Genomic DNA, 21,475 nt, shown 5'->3' on the forward strand with positions numbered 1-21,475 from the left:
CATTACAATACTTACAATAAGCCCTACCATCTTCCTTTTTAATAAAATGTTCCCAAACATTAGAAGGGGGTCTAGCAGCTTTATTTCCCTTACATCTACTTGTGCAGATTCAGGTTGTTGTTGTCCTTGCCCTTATTGTGGTGGAGTTTCATGTCCTTGTGGTAGTGAAGGAGCTTCTGTCCCTTGTTATGATGGACTTCGAGTATTACATGGAGAAAGAGTGCTAATTGGTGGAATTGGAGATGAATCATTAATACTCCATATACCACTTTTCTTTTCCAATTGTCTCATTTGCAAATTCTAAAGAAACTATACAATAATAAAAATAGAAAATTCACTAGCAAAATAAAAATCAAATTCATTGCATGAGAGAATGAGAGGAAACAAATAACTCTTCAAGAGAACCTATACAATAATAAGCTCTTTCACAGAGATTGACCCTATTCCATATTATCAATGACATAGAATACCTCTTCGACCCCTTTTTCTTTGAGACTTGATTTCCGCAAGAGCATCCCCAACCCAAGCTCTCTATCTTTCTATGCAAATGAACCAATCCAACATAAAAATAATCAGAGTTATTTCAATATAAAGATTATTCACTAAATACAAAAAACAAATAGAAACATTGCCATATATAAATGCGCATTTTAATTATAGCAAGCTTTGGATAGAGGTATTAATTAAAATTCTAAAAAATCTATCCACAATAAAAAAATAGAAGTGAAGTAACATGGATTTGTGGTGGTGCGGACAACGAATTAAATTGTAACCCCCAACATTAAAATGTAATGTGTCAAAATGAAAATGTGTTTCTAATTCTATTAGTGTAATGTGTTTCGGTGTTTGTAACCCCCAACATATTAAATTGTTAATATTTTATTAAAAGCACTAAAGGAAATAACGCAGTACCACACCTTCCCTGATTGTCAAATTATTTTTTTAGTTTTTAATATATATATATATATATATATATATATGTGTGTGTGTGTGTGTGTGTGTGTGTGTGTGTGTGTGTGTGTGTGTATGGATGTATAATAAAATTTATACTTTAATTACGGGTTCACAAGTTGGGTCAACGGATCTATAAATCTACACTCGTGACCCAACCCATACATAAATGATTTTGATCAGTTCGGTTTAGTTTTGACCTAAATACATAAACGACCCAATCCACATTGTTCGGATTGGTTTAAGTCAATTCGGATTCTTAAGTGATAACGTGACATTTTATTAGCTTGTCACATCATCACTTAATAAATTTAAACTAATGATAGATACCAAAAGTAAAAGTTTAAAAATATCAAATGGTAAAATAATATAAAAAATTACTTAGTAAATTTTAAAAAAATATATATTATAGCTATAAAAAAAATATTTAAATCAAATGTTTAATATATAAGCTAATTTTAACTTATCATTTTTTTCTTATTTTGTTCCTTTTTAAGTACTTCTAAATTAATTTATCCAAACAACCTCTAAATGAGTTTCACTCATTTTTGTAGTTATAATAAATTTTAGCAAATGATCAAATATAGAATCTTATTAGAAAATGTGTTGTTATTACTCTTCTAAATTCTCTAAAACTCAATGTCACACACGAATCATGGCTTCTTGCCCAACCCAGCTTCCTCTATGCACATCACTCTCATTGTCTCCACGGCCATCAGGAAGGCTAGGACAGATGCTCCCTTGATGTTTCGTTTTGTGTGTTTTGAGATTCTCAATTTCTTATTTTCTTCATCAATTTATGTTCTACTCATTCACTCTACACCTTGTAATCAAAGTATTTTCCTTAGGTGAGATTTTAGCTCTACCTCATCCCTCCTAAAAGGGACTAGATTTCATTAGAGCTAAAGAAAATGATCCGTTTTAAGCTGTAGCAGGTTGTGGACAATTTATTTATAACATGGTAGATAGAGGAAGCCTTGTTTCCTCATCATCCATTGACAGTACGAGGGGCGTTTAAATTGTCGTGTGCATCCAACATACATTCATATTGCCAATTGAGATGGTGATAGTGACATTAAATATATTTTTAGTACATCAAATTTAAAATAATATTTTTTACACTCAAATTCATGAAATGTTTTTTTAGTCCCTCTGACTCATTTTTGACAATTTGATAACATAATTTGTGACAATTTAAAGAATAAAAAAAGCATTCATAAATTTGAATGACTAAAAACGATATACCTCCAAATTTGAAGAACCAAAAACATATTTAAACCATTATAAAATAAACAAATTTTATGTAACCATACAACACAAAGTAAATCCTTTTATTTCATTCCTTTCTCAATTCCAGCAATCAAAACAACACATTTCCATTCAAAATTCACTTCTATCTCAATTTCTTTCATCTCTATTTCTTTACCTCCTAATTTTAACTTGTATCCAAACAAAGTATTACAGATGACTATCGAGTATACAAAAAAAAGGAAGAATTGAAAGAATATGCATCTCCATAATCGTTGAGGGATAAAGCTATACAGTAAAATTTCCTTTATCAAAATCGGTTGTGGGTTGTTAAAACCACTTGCTGACTTCTTTGCATCTCTAGATTAAGTGCTCTCGTCCATAGTCATGCACAATTACAGGCACAGTTATAGGAGGGATCTACAAAAGAAGCAGATAACAGTTTGGGTAACCAAAAATTATGTTAAAGCGAAGAATTAAAAAGAAAGGGTATACAAAGATATTCACAATTTTATCATTGCTCAAGAAGAAAATAATTGGATTTAAGAGTAAAGAGCCAAAGGATAGGTAATGTACACGAAAAATTAATCATTTAAATTCAATCATAAATCACCTAACAAAAAAAAGTAACCCATAAGAAAATCAGAATGGAAGAGTTGTTAGCATTCTAAAAATTCAAAAAACGTAACAGAAATCAAGTAACTGAATGTCATCTAATTTAAAAGATAGTACCACCAAGGGGTGACAAAGAAATCACGGTGGAATGAAGGATTCTACGACGGTTGCTAATTGTATCACCCTGAGATATTATAAGTTATAAATTGATGTTTAATTGTATTTATTGTGTTATTTGAGTATATAATAGACTTGAACAAGTTGAAGTATGCCTTGAATGAGTCATGTGTGAATTTCTTGATGTGGATGTTGAATTATGTGGAGTTTTGTTGGGCGAAGTTGAAATTATGAGATTTTAGATTTTACCAAAACCTAGTTCAGCGAAATCGCAATACCGAATTCATTAACCGTTGGATCGTCTTCAAATTTTGTCTGCATCTCCCTAAGATATGTTTCTACAGTCTGACCATTGGGATTTTGAAAAGTAATAACTTTTGGTCTCCCACTAAGTGAGAATGGTGTGCTAAGCGCAATTCCAATCGAGGGGAATTGCGCTGAGCGGCCCAAAGGTGCGCTAAGTGAGCCCTAGTGCAGGGGGGCTGCACTAAGCCTAAATTCTTGCGCTAAGCACAAGAAGTGAACTTTGGCTTAGCGCGACAGGCCCGCTAAGCCAAAGTTGCAGGTTATAAATACGTCCTCAGCGTGAAAAACAAGATTTTTCACTCTCCTCTTCTCCAAAAATGCCACCCAAACCCTAAAACCTCATTTTCCACCACCCAAGACCACCGGTGGCCGCCGTAAGCCTCCGTTGCTTGCCGTTGGACCCCCACACCAAGAGGAACACTTTAATCGGAGTAGAATTCTCAGAATCCTCCTCGAAGATTCGATGGAGAAAATCCCTCAATCCTCCATTTCAAAGTTTCTCTGAGGTAATCTTGACTTCTAAGCCTTCTCCTAGCTAGTTTGAGTTCCTGTTAGTGTCTCTTATGTGTTGGGTACTGTAATAGGGTGTTTTTACACTTCCTTTGAAAAACCCTAGAGAATGAGACATTGTAAAAGTTATATTTTTATAACATTGAGGTTATTTTTGTGGCATTCATTGAACCTTGATCACATTGGCGTGATCGGAATTTCAAAATGATGTTTCCATTTGTAGAATCCGAAACACCCCTCAGCTCTTTATGTTTTGACAAGGGTATTTGACCCCGAATGTTACCTTTGACCTTGTTTTTGAAATCCATACTAAATTCCTTTCGTTTTGGCGTAATAGAGACTTGCGTTGGACCGACAAGCGCGATCGATAGAGAGACCTCTAAGTGACGCAAAGAGAAACCGACGGGGAGCTCACGATAGGTGAGGGGAGTTATTATAAAATTTACTGTTTTGACGCCATAGTTATGGTCAGGGAACCTAGCTATGAGAATATCTACCTGTCCCTGTTGCATGCTGATTTTCTTTCAAGAAAACTATGTTTTTAACGAATGGGATGCGATATATCTATTATTGATGAATAACATTATTATTTATTAAACTTGTGTTGTTTGAAGACCTGGGGAGTGTGGACCTCAGGCATGAAAAATATATTTATATGCGGAATGCGACTTATTGTTGATGTTGCTATTGGTGACTTTAATTGATATGTGGTGATGTTGATATTTACGATGATATTGATTTGAGATGACGTTGTTAATGGTGATCATGTCAACATGAATTGATGTTATTATTGATGGTTTTATCAATATGGAATGAGGTTGTTGTGGTTATTGGTGATGTCATTGAAATGGAATGTTGATGATGTTGGAAATGCATTGACAAGTGCATGTTGTGTATGTTCGTGGGGGGCGGAGTGCACTGACCTTGTTGGATGGCCCATTCGTGGGGGACAAGCGTGGTTAAGGAATCTAAGCATTTCTGAGGGGATGCTTAAGCGCTTTAATTGGTTCATGGTCTTTGGCACTTGCTTTTGGCCACATTCATACGTCGTATGTTGTGTATGTCCATGGGGGGGGTGCATTGACCTTGTCGGACGTCCCTTGTATGGGAAACTAAAGTGGTTAAAGAATCTAAGCATTTCTGAGGGGATGCTTAGGAACTTTAATTCATCCATGGTCATTGTACTTGATGGTGCCCATGTTTCATACCTCATATGATATGGGAAATAGTATAAACTATGGCAGTATGTACTTTGTACTAGGGGGTGTGTCACTTGGTAGGGAACTCCTTGTGGCCCCAGGTTGATCACCTAGGGGGGGGGGGAGTTACGGTGCACGACTGGGTGACCTCGACAAATACTGCATGGTTTCCTAAGTGAGGTGTCGTGTAGACACGCTTAGGGCTATTTCCTTGGTATTGGATATGGTACGTATCGCATTGCATCTAAGAGTTGAGGTCAGGTGCATGCATCATTTTGAGCAGTCTTGATAGGATCCATGGATGGATGATGTGTATGATGAATAATTGTTGAATGTGGGTGTTGAATATGAATGTTATGTAAGCTCATGAATAATTGTTGAATGTGGGTGTTGAATATGAATATATATTTGTGAAATTCAAATTTACTATGATTTTCATAAGCAAAATAATGGAGTAAGAAAGAAAAAGAATTTAATTTTTCCAATTATTAGAGTGGTGATATCGTAGCGACGAGGCGGGTCGTTACACTAACCATCTTTGAAGGCCGCATCGTGACGGTCCTCTAACAACCGCCGTAGAGTGCTTGCATTTTACAACGTCTATTAACTTGAAACCGTTTTAGAATTGAAGAATTCTATGATGATTATTCCTTAAAACCTGTCGTAGAATGAAACTTGCACCCCTTAATTAGCATGAAACTTATTATAATAAAAATTGAGCTAAAATTAAATAATAATGACAGCTCCAGAACATACAATGGCCACATCCACCTATCCATTGAAGGACAAGTTGGGTATGTAATGCTTTAACAGTTAGTTTAGTAACAAAAGATTGAACTCAGCAAAGGCGTGTCCCAAAAATGAAATGGACATTAAAAAGCAACCTCTTTATGCTCCACTGTCAAAGATCCTCTTCAAATATTCTGGTAAGAAACATATAAAACTTAATGAAATGAAAGTAAAAAAATGTTTCCAAACATACACCATGACCAACAAAGTCAGTCTCTAGAGTATTAGCTATTAGGCTATTAGTGCATGAAAAAAAAGGATGAAATACACAAAAAAGATAGATAACACAAACCTCACCGCCAACCTGTCCATGGTAAGTGCCAGCTAATGATTGACCCCACAACCAATTTGTTGTATCACCTCTATATATTAAAGCTTTAACGGGATTATCAATGAGCAATTGACTATGATCACCATGACACAACCTGGGAAAGTCACCCCTGCAAACCCGTAATAAGATGCTAAACGACTTATAACATGGACAGAGGTTAGACATACATGCATAACAATGTAAGCATTACCACTACACCAACAAGCGCTAGAATGGGACTCATCCCACTCCATTAATGCAAATTCTGCATCAGGGAAGCCTAAGTATTGTTTGAAAAACATAGGCTAAAAAAACATATTAAGAATGGAACTTTTATTGAAAGAACCTTCAACAACAATGATAAGGCTATGATGAAGCTTCATAACCATGTTCCCATTGGACACGCCTGTGTAAGAAACAACTTTATGCATTCGATATCAACATCAACGATAGGTATATTCACACAAACCTATCCTTATTCCCCTCATATAATTTGCTGAAGTTACAGTTGTTTAGATAGACATGTACCTCTTTCCAATAACGAGGCACTTGCTGAACTTAGAAACGCATACACAATGCTCCATCCATCCAGCACATTAGTAATTTTGACGCAACAAGCACATGTTAACATATAATATATAGTATGAATTAGTTCAAAAATTGGTAATAACCACAAATTATAAATAACAGCTTCATATGAACATTCATCAATGTAGTTGTGGAACCTCATATTTGTTGATGTCAATTGGGCTATCATCAGCACTATCGACATTCTCAGCTACACAATAACCTGCATAATGGGTAATTCGGTCGCACAAAAATAACTGATCCTATTGACACACCTACCAATTGCGATATCAATGCATTGTCTAAGGGCTTTGTTGCATAGAAAATGAAATAAAGAAATATCTATATTAATTCTCAAATAATTGCCAATAATTGTACAAAATTGTTTATAACAATTATGTTAAACATCAAATACACCACAATGGTTCTTCCTATCTCATCTAAAGATATGTACATAGATGTTTTTAACTTTTAAAAAATATGCTGCCCATTTCTTGTGAATTGTTGTCATGCTCTTAATGTCTAATGGTGTGCCATCACCAAACCACTACAAAAAATTTAAAGTATAGAAATTAGTGACCTACATGTGAAATGAATAAAAAGGTGATACTCAACAATTAATTTTTTCTTAAAAGTAAATATACCATGCTCCAATCATTCTTCAACCCCTCGCTTACTATGTTCCACGTCAAATGCATGAGATAATAACCACACTCATACCCACCGATTTAAACATGACTCTACATTGAATATAAAAAAAAAGATTGAATCAGACAATTACAAACTTACCAAACATCACTAGTCAGAAATAAACATTCATTATATGACTAACCTTTATTTCAATCCACTGCATTGCAACTTTATCAATATGGCCATCCAAACTACTTTTTAATGTCCTCATTGCACTGCTTAATAAAAAATGTCAACGTGTAAACGAGCACACAAATATTAGTGTTTCGATGTTTACAATATATTAAATGACTTATGATATAATACTTAACTTGTTAACTGCAGTTTTGATATGAATATCAGGTTTCTTACGCAACGAAAAGAACCAAACAACAACATCCTTCATAGGATACAAAACAACTAGGTGCTAATGGGCCCTACATTTGAAAATAATTAGGTACATAAAATACAAACATTCTATACATGCATTTGATAAATTTTACTTATTGATTCAAGTAAGCTCCTAGGTAGACCTCTCGTTGGGATTCCTTAACCATGTTTCATTGTAATGTTGACATTCAGCATGTTTGCCCTTTGCATTGTGTATGGACTGAAGCTCAAGGAATCCATACACCAAACCATGTCCCAAGGTCAAACTCCACTCATCCATAAACCTATTTTGATCATTTGAAATGAAAAATTTAAAGTCTTGTATGTTTTAACCACCAATATTAATTAATAGTCAATTATATAGAATGTACTTACATCATCCACAACTACAGTATAGCTATGTCTAGACATTTCTCACCTGATATTATTTCATTTACATAAGAAAATGTTAAGAAGAACAATGCATCCGCATTTGGAATCCCAAATTTACTCCTATCCCATAACAACTTATCAGGGTTGTCGTAAATGTCATACATGGCCCTAATCAACTGACGCAATAGATCCTTTGCACCAACATCATTCGACCTTTTAACATGTTCAACCACTTTCTTAGGAGTAACATGTGAATCCTATATGAAGAATGAAAAGAAAAATTAAAGTAATGATAGTAACTAATTTATATCAATCTATGGTTGTCTTAATACATGTTAAACATAATAAAAAATACCTCATGTGATACAAGTTTGACAAGATTTTCCGGCCATGCAATGAATGTGTCAAGGGCTTGCCTGACATAATTTCTGACGTTGAAAATGGGACTTCAGCGTCACCATCATAAATTTTCATAACACTGACCCTTACCACATCATCTGTGTCACAACCTACCCTACGACAGGAGTGCGGGCAAAAAGCCAAAGGAGTGTCTTTCAAAAAGAAAAACGCGTGGGAGTCGCCACCGATGTTTATTCAAGGAAAACATTAGAAAAACCAAAAAGAGTTATGCGAATTTTGAAACTAAGGGTTCGGGAGTTGTTTATGCATAAGGAAGGTATTAGCACCCTATGCGCCCGTCACAAGGGACGAAAGTCTTTAATCAAGTGTGCAAAAACATGACTTCAATATTATTTACTTTTCCTTTTTTATATTTTAATTTTTTTTGGGGTCAACAAGGGTGTTGCCCTTGCTCCTACGTATCCTCAGGTGCGATGAGGAATTCAAACCTACGTAGTTCTTTAAGTCTAAAAGTTTGTGTTTTAAATTGATTTTATGTTTTTGAAAGATTGATTTTAATTGCGAACAAAAAGTCGTTTAAGACGTTGGACTTTGAAACGATGTTTTAAATTTTAAAAAAGCGGAGAGAATCATTAAAGCGTTGGACCTTGAAATGATCTTTTAAATTTGAAAAGCGGAGAGAATCGTTAAGGCGTTGGACCTTGAAACGATCTCAAGTGATATTTGATAAAAAGAAGTTAGTTATGAGTTGGTTTTATCTTGGTTTTGTTTATTAACTTTCAATCTCTTTTAAGACAACTTTACAACACTAGCGATCGGTTAAGATTTACTTTACAAAAAGAAAAGAGATTACCGATGATAGAAGAAGGAGATGAATATGCACAAAAACAACAAAGAGGACCCCTAAGGGGCATAGATCACGCTCAAATCTATAAGAACACACACTAACCGAATGATGAACGAAGAACATGGAGCGAGAAACGACATAGGGATCGATCACGGTCGTGATTCGGCAGCGCTATGGCCTTGTTTTCATCTTCTTTCTTCTTCTTTTCTCTTAATTCTCTCAATTCCCTCAAGTCTGAACCTTAGAACCCCTTCCTTAACTCCTCTTCCCGCCTATTTATAGCCAAAAAAGGCATTTGGGACCATGGCAGCTCGCCCAAGCGAGCTCATGCCTTAGTCATGAAGTAACTGACTCACCCAGGTGAGCTGCAGCTCGCCCAAGCGAACTGGTTTCTTAACATTGAAGTCTTTTGATGGCCCAGGCGAGCCAGAGGCTAGCCTAGGCGAGCTAAGGTCCAGGAAACTCAATAAAAAGACCCTTTTGCCCCTTCTTTTTGGTATCCTTTGCATTCTTGATCAAAACATTGAACGATTTTTCATTTCGTGCGGTAATTGGTGTTGAACAACGCATTTTAGCTAGCGAGAATCAGTGAATGATAGTCCCCAGACGAAATTAGAGTATGACAATCTGCATAAGCGACATTGTGTATGGTAGACCCCCTATCATATATGTTTCCCAAGGCCACCAAACGTGTACAATTATCACCTTGCACATACAACCCCATAGTCAATATAACATTAGCATCATGTTCTTCCCCTGATGCATGGACAACAATTTCAGCATTGCTACCCTTTGTGCTCACGCGTGCACCTAATATCTGTATATCCATGTCAATCGGGGGTGTGTACACCAATCCCCTTTGAGACAACTCTATTTTGATGGCCTCGTTCAACTCCTGTTTCATTTTTCCTAGAGTTTGCTTGTTTTCTTCTTCAATTTCATTCCTCATTTTTGATGCAATCCTCCCAAGAAGGGGACCCAGCACTAGTGCCATGGCTAGGAGACTCCAAGAAGATTGCGCCAGAGATGCAGGAGAAGGCCCTGGGTTTTCATGAGCCTTAGGGTAGATTTTGGGCCCATGGGCTAAGTATGAGCTCACTTGTCTTTGTACATATTAGATTAGGGTTTCATCATTTTTGGGCCTTGTATTTAGGGCTCCATAGTGTAGGGAGGGTACCCTAGTAATGTAGGATTTTTTAGCCCTTGTATTTTAGGGCACCTAGACTAGTTTTTGTATTAGGGGTAGTTTTGTAATTTCATATTCATTAAGTGCACTATTTGATGTATGTGTGTTGGGAGAGAAATTTAATTGAATTGGGAGAAGCCCAATCCAATTAAATTTTGGACCATCCTAAGGGGGACGTGAGCATTTGCTTGCTACATCCCATTCTCAAATCATATAGTCACACTTTGTGCATGACCTTCATGCTTTATATGCCTCATGACACCTAAGCACACTTTGTGGAGAATCTTTGACTTGATCTTGGATTAGTGGGCTGAACCATAGCTAAAATTCACTAATCATAATTAATGAAAATTTGGCTTCACAAATTCAAATTCAAATTCAAGTGAAATTTGAATAGAAATTCAAATTTCGTGCCCCTTCTATCCCTCTCCCTCCACTCATCTTCTTATACCTTTAAGCTCTTACCCATGGCTTCCTATGGTGGTGAGCTTGTTCTTGCCTCATCTTCTCCATGAAGTGGCGTCTCCAATCACCTTTCCTCCTTCTCCATTCTGCTGCCATTGATCTTCAAGAAGCAAAGGACTCCATTGATGAAGAAGATCTAAGGTCTACAAGCTCTACATGGAGCTACATCATGTGTTATCAGAGCATCTTCATTTAGGTGATGTTCTTTTGCTTCCTCTATCTTTTTGTTTGGTCAATTCACTTTAACTCCTTGTTCTTCATCTTCTTCTTCATGTATCTCCTCCATTTTCTTGTGGTTTGGTGTTGTTTAAAGTAGATTAAAAAAAACCCGATTAAATCTTAGATCTACTTTTGTTCTTGCACTTCTATGGTTCAAATTTTATAGATCTACTCTTGAATCATGTTTTTGTGTTGATTTTAGGTTCTATCATTTTTTAGTCATAATTTTCTTGTGCTGAACCTTTAGATCTCAATTTTCTTGCAAATTATTGATTAGAAAAGAAAACACAAAAATCTAAGTGTAAATCACTTCATTCATGTTGTCTTAGAGTCATGTTTAGTCATAATAATTGTCACATTATGTTCTAAGTTTATGTTCAATTTTGATTTTGTTGATTGAATTCTAGGTACATTTGTTCATGTATTCTTGCAATTCTTAGCCTATCATTTGAATTTTGAGTCTAATTCATGCATGTTATTTAGTTCATAACATGTTCTAAATCAATTCCTAGAAGTAGTCTTATTGTTGAACTTTTTTTTTTTGTTTTCTAAGTTTCCTATATGATGCCTATGAAGAAATTGAGTTGTGGTATTGAGTTGTTGCTGGATTTGTGAATCAAAATAAGCATTAAGCTCTCTTGAATTGTGTTATTCAAGACAATTGAGCATAAGCAAACACAAATTGTAACTATCCAAGCTTTAAGCAACACAAGCACTACTCTTGATTTCTAGGTTGAAATTTTGGTTGCTATCAGTTTTGGCACACTATCTTCTTAACTCCACCATGGCTTGAATTCTTTGCATTTTGAGCTGAAACTTTAACTAGATAAAATAGACATCTGGACGAAAACAATGAACAAAAATAAGGAAGAAAAGGTGATAAAGATTAGCATCAAAATACACGTCTAGAACAACAACAAAAAATGTGTTTGCTTGATTTGCTTAAAAAATTGTTCATTATTTTGAGTTGTATTAGAAGCCTATTTGACTCCTTGGAGTTGTTCGTCTTTTAGATGTGTTGATAAATTGACATAACTAGAATTTTGTTTTTAATTTGTCAATCTAATCTAGTGCCATTCTAGGACTTCCTTTGTGTTCCACCTTTGCTTGTGGTGCTGTCCTTTTGCTTTATTTTTTTTTGAATCTCATTGAATTAATGTCATGTTAAATTTCCTTTTGGTTTAGCTTTCATTTCATCTTTTGGTTTCTTGCTTGTCTTTTTATTTTTTTTTTTGTGTTTTTTAAGTGTTGCCTACAATAAGAATTGGAAAAGGAAATCAGTGCATTGCTTGAAGGAATATTTTTTAGTCTTGGAGGTTAACCATCCTAGGAACACCATTAGATTTGAAGCAACAAAAGCCTCACCAAATTTTGAGTGAAACACTTGAGAAAACAAACAAGCATTGAAGACCTTAATTGCTTTGTTAAATTTGTTGTAATAGAACAATTGAGTGATGAATTTTTTTTTCTATTGCAATTCCTTGTATTTGGACATTCTTCAGGGGTGTATTGGGAGTCTCCAAGAGACCACCCAAACCTCTATTTGTGTGTAATAGCTTAGTGTAAACCATGTAGACTAAGTGAAGAGCTAGTTGGGAGCTCCAAAGGGTCATCCAAGCCTTCACATAGGAAACCGTCTAGCTTGCTTTAAATTTCCTTTACCTTCCATTGTCAAACCACCTAGATAGCTTGCTTTTTACCAATTAGTTTTTACCTTATCTTTCACACCTCTTTTAGTGTTTATTTTGGCTAGTTTCAACCATATTTTTTTTTACCTTTTGTTTTCAAACCCCCAACAAGAAAGAACCACAACTTAGGGACCAACATGAGTCTTTATTCTTCATCTAGTGTTAATGGTGAGGGTTTTACTCCTAAGGACCCCTGGTATAAGATATTAGATGAGTTGAGATCCCTTAAATTGTGGAAAGAAAAACAAGAGATAAAAGAAAAAGGAAAAAAAAGAGTGGAAGAAATAAGTCAAGATGAAAGAGAAAAAATAAGAGAGGAAGAAAGAAGAAAAATAATGGAAGAAATGAAAAGAGAAAAACATGTCTCCTATAGTAGTCACAACTCTTACAAGAGTTTTAGTGAAGAACTTAGTGACTATTATAGAGGGCACCATAGGTCACATACTAAACATCACTCCCAAAGAAGAGAAAAAGGATAGCAAGCCTCAAGAGGTTAACATTAGCCTCCCATATTTCCATGGAAAATATAATGTTGAGGCCTACCTAGATAGGGAAATGAAGGTTGAACAACTCTTTCCTTGCCATCATATTAGTGAAGAGAGAAAAGTTCCATTGGCTACCCTTTGCTTTCATGGGTATGCCCTCTGTTGGTGGACTTCCCTTGTTATGGAACAAAGGATTTATGGGGATCCTCCAATAGAGTATTGGAATGATCTTATGAGTGCCCTTAGGAAGAGGCACATTTCCTCCTACTATGAAAGGAAGCATATGGACAAGTTCCAAAGGCTTAGACAAGGGAGTATGAGTGTTGAAGAATATAGACAACAAATGGAACTACTCCTTTTAAGAGCTGGACTTAGGGAAGAGGAGAGAACAAGCATAGTGTTCGTGATTGTCGGCAAGTGTACTAATTCGCACAAGTAGTATAAAACGGTAAAACCGAGTATCATATCCTCAGGGAATTTGTTTCACCTAGACCACGTATATTCAGTATGTAAACACTTATAAGGATTGAAATAAAGCAAATGTTGGGTTTTGTACTATAAAATCTATTTGAACATAAACAGAATATTTAAAGCTACAAAAAGTGACAACTATCAAGTTTAAAACGCTGGGGAGTGTCCTACTAAATTTCTCTTGCTGTATACAATGTGTTTTTCTCTATTTAACGTTATCCTTGTGTTCTTACACTGATAAATTACTCAAACCATGATTCCTCATATGAATGAGCCTAACTCTTTTTAGACTTTGTTCTTGATTCCTCAACAAACTTGATCTAAAAGAGTTGCACTAAGCCTACAGTGTAAAATGGACTAGATTATTGCACTCCATTCCTAGACATACAAATTTCTAGCTTGCTCTATCAAGTTCTAAGGTTTTAAAGCATTTTCCAATACTAAAAAGCCTAGCTAGACATACAAATGGGTGATTAAGCCACAAGCATGTAAAATAAATATAGATAGAAGCAATGAACACAGAGAAATAACATTAAAAAGATAGTAAGAGTATTACATCAAGAGGTTCAGTAGTAACTCCCCAACAAAGAGGCTTATCCTTCCATTACAAGCAAAACTTCAAAAATACAAGAAAGAAACTATTTTTGGTGAAAGAAATTGGAAGAAGATGATGGAGAATGTCTTCTCCAGCCTCTAAACCCTAAATCTCTCTATTTTTCCTGAAGCTAAGCTCTCTTTGCTGCTCAAAACTCGTCTCTACCAACTCTCTACCGGCTCTCTTTTGAAACTCCGACAACTTCAGTGTTTTAAAGGCTCTTGGACTCTTCAGCGAGCATGTCTTGCTGAGTGCGAGTTAGTGAATTTACGCTTAGCGACCATGGGCGCGCTAAGCGCGAGAAGAGACAACGTCCTCACTGGGCGGGCTGGCTGTGCGATGGGCGTGCAGATCTTTGGATTATCCTCTTGTAGGGTTTCCCATCCGCTAAGCAAGCTGGATGCCTTGCTAAGCAAATGCATCTCGCTGAGCGGATTTGCCTCGCTAAGCGAGTCATCAACAACTTTAACTTTCTCTTCTTTGGCTTGAAACTGAGTTGGATTCATTATTAGGTCACAAAATTGGAGTTTTTACCCTCTAAAATCACACAATAATGAAAATATGTACAATTCCTACAAAAAGAACCACAAATTGGAGGCACAATGCTATTTCCTTGCAAATTTTCAATACCAATTTAACTTATGAATAACAACTAACAAACTCCCCCAAATTTACAGTTTTTCTTGACCTCAAGCAAAGAAATAACAATTTACTTGTCCTCAAGTGAAAGGAATCAATAGTGGTTAGCCACAATCGTGTTTGTTTCTAATGTTTCAATCACATGAACAGAGAAACCTAGCAATGCTTCAACCATCAACCTTTCACAAAAATATGCAGTATTTCAAAGATATGAACATGTCTATTAAGCAGCACAAATGAAATAAGTTAGCAAGCATGATAGGTATCAAGGAAGGTTAACCATGCTTAATCCTCACGACCACTGTTTCTCTCACAAGCACAAATGTTTAAGGTAGTTCTTCAATCAACAACCAACATAAGTCTCAACTTTTGCATTTCATCTCATTCCATACAATCACAAACACACAAAATGAATCTGAAGGACTTTCTTAGCTTGTAACAAGGTTGGGTTACAAACAATTCATAGTTTTTCTAGGATGCAAAACTTAGGTTCTGAGAGAGCATTCATCCTTAGAGCATCTTCTTCTTTAATTCCCAGCTTTTATTAATATGCCACAAGCATAATAGACATTCAGCTCAAGCAAAAACACACAAAGTTTCACTTATTCTTAAAATTTCCATCTTCTTAAAGTTTCAATCATGGCCTTCATCATTTCCAAAATCATGCGTTCATTCAGTATTAAGAGATTCATGCAAATATCAGTACTTGATGCTAGTTGTTCTCTCACAATTTAGATTCACACATCTCACCGGGTTATAGCAAATGATTACCTTCGCTATTTACTTGTCAAACAAACTAACATTTTCATTCACACCCCTAATTTCATGTTTTTTCTCTTCTAACTACCACATACTTATTCAAGGCATGTGATCTAGTATCGCAATTCATGCAAACAATCTAATTCAAATAGATCAACAAACACCAGAAATTGAAACCAAAACATGTTTCAAAAACCAATGTGCGTAGTTTAAAAACCATAAACTGTTCAAAAAGCTATAAAAGTGCTAAGTAAATAAATAAAACTAAGCTAAACTGAAAATTAAAAACTATATCTAAATAGAAGAAAAATAAATAGAATCCTGTCTTCACTCCTCCTGAGCCGGTGCTGGGTCGTCCTGAGGTGATGTGGGGGCATCCTGGGCTGGCAAAGGTGTGTCATGAGCTGTAGTGGGCCAGGGGTTCCAGGTGCTCTGCGCTGCGGTGAAATTTGCAACGTAGTCTATGTCAGCAGTGCCATCTCCCTCATCTGTGACCTCCATAGGCGTGGTAGCAGGGGTATCCTACGGTGTCTCCTCTGGCTCTGGATGTGGCTCCTGGGCTATAGGAGCCTCACCTCCCCCTACAGGAGAAGGCTGGACTCCTGAACAGGCCACCTGGGCCATAAAGTCCTCCATGATGATGATGGGCTGATGTTGAGCCAAGTCATGGATACTCTACATCACCAGGCATAAGCCATGGTGGAGGCTCTGCAGCATCGGCACGATCGTGTTTGTGCTCAAAGTGGAGGGGCCGGAGGGTGCAGTGAGTGCTAGGGGAAGGACTGGTGTTGGCATACGTGCTGGTGTGGGAGCTGGAGTAGAGGTAGAAGCATCTGAAGGTCCTTGAGCCCTGGCCTAGCGGGACCTAGGGAATGTGATCATCGGATCATCCGGGTTCTAGCAGTTCTTCCTGATATAGGCTAAGTTAATGGCCGGGCTCAGGGACTCGAAAGTAAGGGAATCTGGGACCACTCCTCTGGCTATGCATAAAGCAGTGATTAAGGAAGGGAAGCCAATGTAGATGCAAAGACTTTGGCTTTGATGTTTTGATGATGCCATGTGATCATGCACTTCTCAAGTTTAATTCAAGACAAAAATCCAAGAAATTCAAGATACATTATCAAGAAGATCTCTAGTGATTTAGGAAGGGAATTCCAAGTTGAAATAGCAAGAGGTTTGGCCAATGAATTTAAGCAAAAATGTTTTTACAAGAGATTTACTCTCTGGTAATCGATTACCAGAGGATGTAATCAATTACCAGTGGCCAAAACACTTCCTAAAACGTTTTTAAAATAATTTTGAATATTTTTGAAGGCATGTAATCGATTACATGAGGATTCTAATCGATTACCAGCAGCTGAAAATGTTTACAACAGTCATTAGAAATTTGAATTCAAAATTTAAAAGTGTAATCGATTACTCATGGATGGTAATCGATTACCAGCAGTTATTGAATGTTTTGATTCAAATTTTAAAGCCTGTAATCGATTACACAAATCTTGTAATCGATTACCAGAGGAGAATTTTACAAAATAATTTCCAAGAGTCACATATGTTGAAATGACTTTTTTAATGGCCATCAAAGGTCCATTTATATGTGACTTGGAACACGAATTTGCTCAGAGTTTTTTAGAACAAAAAGATCTTATCCTCTCAAAAAGAAAAATTATCTTATCCTCTTAAAAATTCCTTGGCCAATACACTTGCAATTCAATAAGGAATTATTTTGAGTGCTCCATTGTTCAATCTATCTCTTTCAAGAGAGATTTCTTCTTTTCTTCATCTTATTTCTGAAAAGGGATTAAGAGACCGAGGGTCTCTTGTTGTAAAGCAATCTGAACACAAAGGAAGGGTTGTCCTTGTGTGGTTCTGAACTTGTAAAGGGCTTTTGCAAGATAGTGAAACTCTCAAGCGGGTTGCTCGGGGACTGGACGTAGGCACAAGGGTGTGGCCGAACCAGTATAAATCTGAGTTTGCATTTTCTCTTCCCTTAAACTCCTTTATTTATTATTGTTTATTGCTTCTATTCAGTAAGTTTAATTTGCATAATTATTTAGGAATTCATTTTGAAAGGAATCTTGGGTTTTGGGTTAAAATCAAAATAGAATTTTTAATTAGGAAAAAGTTTGTGATATCTTAATTCAACCCCCCCCCCCCCTTCTTAAGATATCTGAGGCCACTTGTCTAACAGCCAAGCCGAGAGGAGTTGGACTGGACCATCTGTGATATCTGTCCAGAAATGATGGAGCCCACATCCATGTCCATCTTCATCACCAGTCCGTAAACTAATCTCGCCCTGTCCATATTAAGATCGGACGTGTGAGAAGTAGGGGCGATGTTAGAATATGATAGAAAACTCAAGGTCTGAGCAAGAGTCGTGAGGTCCTTCCTGAGAAGCTTCCAAGGTGCTCCCTCAGCGTTAAGAACAAATCCTCGCCATGGGATACAAAGCTTTGATGCTAGCTCCTACGGGTCCGGATGTGTGTGATAGAACTTCGAGTAAGTGGAGTATCGCTCCCATGGCTCCTAAACCACGGGGGTCTCCAGAAACTCGTTAAGAGTTGCAGCATCAAACTTAATCAACTTGCCCCGTACCCTGACCTATCTTGGAGATTTATCTTCTGAATCAAACAGGTTAGCATAGAATTCCTTGACCAAGGCCACATCAATGTGATTATCTGGCTGCCTGGTCAAGGCTCTGCTCCATCGATGCCTCTCATGCTCCTGACAAGACTCATCATACTATGTAATCTGTAGCTTAACATTCCTCTCTGTGAGGATGTTTCTGGCATGCATGTTCTGCTCGTACCTCTCCCACGCGACCTCAGACACAAACGTGGATGTGTCATAAGGCTTCTGAGGTCGGGAGTGGACACTCTTCTCTTCCAGGAGGTCATCTACACCAAAACAAGCAAAGGAATTGATGTTAGACAAGGTTTATTGAAAATAGATAATAGAAAACAAAACAGGAAAACAGAGTTGGCGGTGTTAGTAATCTTTTATGACTAACTTTTGTATAGAAAAGTTTTCCAAAATGTATATAAATCTCCCAATTTATGGTTCTTTTTGGTAGGATTGTAAATATTTCTAGTTTAGTTTTCATATGTGCTCAGTAGAAGCCTTTCTTATGAATTTAATGTAAATTTAACCTCAATTTCAGGTAAAAAAGAGAAAATTATGAAGGTGCAAAAGTTGCTGTCTCGCTAAGCCTGAACCATGTGCTTGGCGAGACCAAACCGCTAAGCGAGCCAATAGTGGCTTAGCGATTGAGGATAAGCCTGAAGAGAGTTCTTTCACGCCAACAAGCGCCTAGCGCGTATGCAGTTGGCTAAGCAAGATGATTGTCTCTTCCGCACTAAGCGCGAGATTGGCGCTAAGCCAAATCTCACTTGCGCTTAGCGCAAGAATGGCGCTAAGTGCGCCTTCGCGGACAGAAAGCCATTTTTTAAGCCTAACTTTTAGGGAGATTCTAGGTTAAAGAGTAAGTCCTAGGTTTTTAGAGGTAGAGGAGGAATCCCCATTGCTTTGTAATCTGGTATTTTCTCTGAAACCCTTCTCCTATTTGTGAAAGCTGCTCCCTTGTAATGGAGGGCTAAAATCCTTTGTTGGGAATCTCTGCTGAATACTTGATGTAAATATTATTATTATCTATTTGAAGTTATTTTCATGTGTTCAATGTTTCTATCTACGTTTATTGTATGCATGCTTGTGGTTTGATCACCCATTGGTGTGTGTTAGGAACTTTAGCAATTGGAAAATGTATTGTTTCCTTAGAACTTGATAGAGCAAGGCTAGATAACTGCATTGCTAGGAATAGAGTGCAGGGTTTTGGTTTATATTATGCTGTGATTATAATGCTGTTTAAATTAAGCTAAGTTCAACAAGAGACATCTACGAATGAAGTTTAGTTTAAATTAGTTCAAACTCATGAGACATCAGTGTTTGGTATTTTTGTCCTCAGTATAGAATACATAAATAACTTTAAATAGAGAAAAACTCTAATTGCATCAAGTATCTAGGTAGAAGGACCCAACGCTTTTACTTATTTGTTTTCACACTCAATTGCTTACGTTTACTGTTTCTTTGATTAGAACATAAAATACCTTTGTTTTCAATTCATGACACTTAATTCTTTTTACAAGCACTTGCATTTTGAATGACACTTTTCCAAGTAAAACAAGTTCCCTAAGTTCAATACTTGGTTCATTCCATTTTAATTATTTACTTGATGACTTGGTGCACTTGCCGATTAGATTTCACATCCACAAAAATAAGTAGTAGTACCAGGTTGTGAGCAAAAGTATTTTGGCGCCGTTGCCGGGGAACTTCTCTTTATTTGGAAAAGTTTAGTTCAGTTTGTAGGTGTTTATTTTTTATTCTTTGATTCATTGTTTGTTTTGTGAATATTTAGTTACTACATAATTAATTGTTCTTTTGAATTGGTTAACTGCTGTTTGCTTGTTTTGCATGCTTAGAAGGTCTTCTGCAGGTGTTTTGATTCCTATAGATTTGGAGATTTAAGCCACTTGTAGGAGGAAAAAGCCGTTGAGCGAAGAAAAAAAATCTTGCAATACAGGACAGTACAACTAAGTCCGAGGGAACCCATTAGATCTTTAAGCAATAAGTTTTGTCTTCTAACGTGTATTTTTGGTTACTTATTTTGTTTAACTCTTTCTTTCTTGAGAACCTATCCTTGCAGTGTGGAAATCCATAAGAACTTATTCCATGACTAAACTTTAGAAATGGAAGACCTTTTTAAGAGGTGGAATGAGCATCTTGACAGCACACGTTTAAGGGTGAACCAACCACCACTGATAAATTGTGATTTTTGTGGAGGAGAGCATTACAATGACAATTATCATCTCTACTCCATCAATAAATTTGGGTGGGGACGGGAGTTAAGTCCTTACAATCAATATGAAGAAGAAAGAACTCCTAGTCTTGAAAGTGTGTTTGAAGAATTCTTGGCATACCATGCTAGCTCTAAAGCCGATCAAACTTCAATGAAAAGTCAGGAACTTCAATTTGGCAAGAGCTACTCCATAGAAGATTACCAAGGGGGACTCGAGTTACAACCTTACAATCAAAATGAAGCATAAAGAGGTTCCAATCTGCATAATTTGTTGATGCAATTTAAGGAAACAACTAAATCAACTCAACAAGCATTCAAAAGTGCAGAAATTCAGTTTGGTAAGCTGGTAGACGAAGTGACTCAATTTGTGGCCAGAAGAGGAAAAGATTTTGTAGAGGTTGAAGATCAAGAGGAAAGCCCTGTAAAAGAGCATGAATCAAGATAAAAAGATAAAGAGAAAGGTGAGGAAAAAGCGCAACAATGGGAGGAGTACTCAACAGTAGAAAATCAACAAGAAAGAATTCTCCAAGCCAATACCTTTCCTCGTCAACTGATTGTCAAGGAAGAAAGGCAGGGAGAACATGAGAAAACCTTTAAGTGTCATTCCTTCCTTGATCACCGAAACCTCTCCTACAATGAATTGGAATGTACTTCCAAAATACATGAAGTTCATGGAATTTCTAGCTAAAAGGCGAAACTGCAAGGAAGATGTGTTCTATGCGACCTTCATGCCACCTTGAAGGCATTTGACTTGTCAAGCTAATGACATTAAAGAATCGTTTACTGGGAGGCAACCCAGATTTTCCTTTAGTTTTTTTTTTAATTATTGTTTTTCTGTTTACTTTTGCATTTAGTTAGGATCATCT

The 21,475-nt window shown here is 36.5% G+C and overlaps 1 pseudogene; it reads right to left on the reverse strand.

The window, feature by feature from the left end:
• Positions 1 to 2,559: 2,559 nt before the first annotated feature.
• Positions 2,560 to 21,475, reverse strand: part of LOC114410700 — a 76,337-nt pseudogene continuing 57,421 nt past the window's right edge.

The sequence above is a fragment of the Glycine soja genome, chromosome 4, assembly GCF_004193775.1.
Source record: "Glycine soja cultivar W05 chromosome 4, ASM419377v2, whole genome shotgun sequence".
Lineage (NCBI taxonomy): Eukaryota > Viridiplantae > Streptophyta > Magnoliopsida > Fabales > Fabaceae > Glycine > Glycine soja.